Source organism: Saccostrea cucullata, unplaced genomic scaffold (assembly GCF_032062105.1).
Source record: "Saccostrea cucullata isolate Sc308-1 unplaced genomic scaffold, CSIRO_AGI_Scuc_v1 ctg16859, whole genome shotgun sequence".
Classification (NCBI taxonomy): Eukaryota; Metazoa; Mollusca; class Bivalvia; order Ostreida; family Ostreidae; genus Saccostrea; species Saccostrea cuccullata.
In genome coordinates, this window is record NW_026940588.1 from 8,857 (window position 1) to 12,071 (window position 3,215).

General features: G+C 35.6%; 1 long non-coding RNA gene across 1 annotated transcript; it reads right to left on the reverse strand.

The window, feature by feature from the left end:
- Positions 1–601: 601 nt before the first annotated feature.
- Positions 602–1,704, reverse strand: LOC134255664 (uncharacterized). Its single transcript, XR_009989598.1, has 2 exons — positions 1,415–1,704; positions 602–1,286 (listed from the first exon to the last, which is right to left on the reverse strand). It is a non-coding gene; the product is annotated as an uncharacterized LOC134255664 (long non-coding RNA).
- Positions 1,705–3,215: the final 1,511 nt, after the last annotated feature.

Below are 3,215 nucleotides of genomic sequence, written 5' to 3' on the forward strand. Positions count from 1 at the left end.
ATAATCATTAGACTTGTCTTCCCCCAACCATGGAGATATATCCAGCGACACTTTTGTTAATTGAGACACTGGTCGCAAAGCCCATTCAGGTTTCGGCCACTTAAATCTAATTCTCTCATTTTTACCTGTAACCTCTTTTCCTCCATATCTTTTTCAATAAGCTGCCTCTTTTCCTCCATGTCCTTCTCCAGTAACTGCTTCTTTTTCCATAGCTAATTTCTGCATTTCCATTTCTTGTCTCTTCTCTTCCCTCCTTTCCATACGCTCATCTCGATCAAGTGCAGAGGCATGCTTCCACAATTCCAGACACACTGACAAATCTTGACCCTTATTAACTGCATCTTGAATCCAACTAGGCAACGACATTGTAACCAGACACAAGATAAATAAAAGTGACTAGCCAAAAAAAAAACTCACAATCCACTGAAAATACGAATAACAAAAATTAAACAGATTACAAAATATTTTTTCTGCGATACAACAATATTCTACTGAATATCTTTTCCTCTATACCAGTCACCACAAAATCCCACCGCTGCCACCATATGTCATGAAGTTCTTTTAGATTTTGTGCAGGTAGAGAAGAAAATGATAAGCTGTAGAATATACAAAACAAAATAAATTTATTTTAATAATAAAAAACAAACAACCAAAATAAGAAATTAACAAAACAAACGCACTCTCACGCACCCTCTCTCACAAAGAAAACAAAATATAATTTCAAAACAAAAACCAGATAATATTGACAATGAAATGAAAGATTTAATTTAAAACAAAATAATTGCCAATAAATCAAATGCTGGTTTTAACAAATCAGATGTAATTATATGAGAAAACAAACAAATAACAAAAATTCAGCACTGTAGATTTTTCGCAGAAAAAAATAACTTTTAGTTAAATAATAACTGTAAATCTGAAATCCGTTAAACTATATGAACTTTTCAAGGTTTTATTTCTTTAAAACTGAATTGGAAGTTTGGCTATTCAACTTCGTAGAAAAACAGTTACATCAACCATAACACCACTGGGCCTCCATACTACCAACACTGCGTCCCTCTAGTTCCAGTCCTGAACTCACCGGTCTCCCACTGGATACCACTAAATTTCACTCCCCTCTATACGGCTATAACCGTCACCAATTCCATTAGTTACACACACTCTGTCCGTGTACACCACGACCTCCGTCGTCAACTTGTTTTGGCCCCGTCTCGACCAATGCCTCAAATGCACTCCTGAGGTCCTACAACCCACTTCAGCCCCGGGTTTATACTTATAACCCCTCCGCACTGAAATAACAATTTCTTAATCTAAAACCCAAACACGGCTCAAACCGTAAACTGTATTAACATGCAGACATTACACCCATAACTTTACTACAAAACCCACGAAATATTTACAAATAAGAATAGCTTACCGGCTGGAGAAAGAAATGCCCATATAGTAAATAACCAACTTCCTGGCTACCCGTTTACCAGACTAACTTCTGGAATTCGCCAGGAAACGTGGACTAATGGACAAAATCAAAACGTGGCCGCACTCTTGACAAACAGCCACGACTCTCCCTGACCAAACCGGTTATACTAAAAATAGCTTTATTTCGAACACTCCCAACTACGGAACCAAACTCGGGATATAATTACTCTATTTACACACAAACAAAAAATACAAAAATTGAGGAGAAAAAAAGAATTAATTCAACTTCATCACAGACATACATGTATCATACAAACGAAAGTTCTTTCCCTTTAGCAGTTATTTTGGTTTAGGTACAGTCGTGTCTCGTTGTCACGGACAATGTGTTCGGAACAAAAAATTCCGGATAAATGAAATGATTGTGAACGTTTATGGCAGAATTGTCACGTTCTATTTAGGCTTTGTTTAAGGTATTCGAGGCTATAAAGTCATTGATAATATAATTAATTCCTTTCTTACAGATATGATTTATTTTCGCTTTCAGTTATCAGGGAGTATTTTAAATATATCCTTTAATTTTGTTTTAGATTTACATAACTTTTTTTTTAGTTGTCGACGCCATGATTTAATTTCTCTCGGCAGAACAACAATGAACTGTTTTTATTGTGGTAATTCTAACGATAAAAAGACGCACCATTGGAAAAAGCCATTATTTTAAGACGTGGTCAGGCTTTGTTTCATTTCATTACAAATACGACAGTCTGATTGCATTAGGACAGTAAAATCACTGTTTAACCTGTGCATTTTACACAAAATAACAACATTTAAAAAGGTAATTAGCTTTCCAAACGAAACCCAAGGCGCGATTTTATCACTATGTATACTCCGCCATTTCTTCGACAATAAAACAATAATCGGATTTCATTTGATTATCCGGAATGCTAATAGAATTACTACAAGCTTTCAGTGTCTTCTGAATTCTCTGAGACACTTTCACTGCATTCTAAGGTGCTATCCGATACAAGATTTTCTAACTGATAAAAAGAGTATTGGATCAATTACTTTCCAATGTTCTCGCGAGAGAATTATTTTCTTTGTTCACTGTAACTGAGAAAATGCTCTTCGTTAACACGCTGATAAAAGAATTTAACACGATGGATATACGCACGACTCCAGTATATAAGTGATACTGTATACTCGGTACTCTTGATAATAAACTTAAAAGTATTAAAAATACAATTTCTAGGAGAAAAAATAAACTCTCGGTCGTGATTCACGGTATTGAGCAATTTTGTTTGCGAAGTTTTTCCCTTTCTATTGTTTTTGATAATTTTAACTTACTGATTTCAAAAGTAATATGCGAATTTTTTGATCATCTGAATTACGCAGGTGACTTTTTGCTGGATCCCTTTTTGCTATTTGTTTCGTCCTGTCGTTCTGCTTCCTGAGTCGGTCGTTATGACTTTTGGGCCAATTTCAACCAATTTCGTAACATAGCATCTATGAGTAAATATGTCCTCCTGTGGACATGAAAGATAGGGCTGAAACGATGTTACGTTTCGCGTCAAGCTTCCATAGAGCTATCCGAAAAGGAAAAGGTATGGTGACCGTCGAATATGGCCCCTTATTTGAGGTAACATTCAAAACACAGATAAAGTGGTGATATATTTCAGTCAAGAATTTTAAATGTATCTTGTTTTAAACCAGCAAAAATCTTGATCCAAGGAGTACAGGAAGGCCACACGAGGGTTCCAAAGTTGGTCATTTTTTCGAATTTTCTCAATTCTGATGGAATTTTGCTA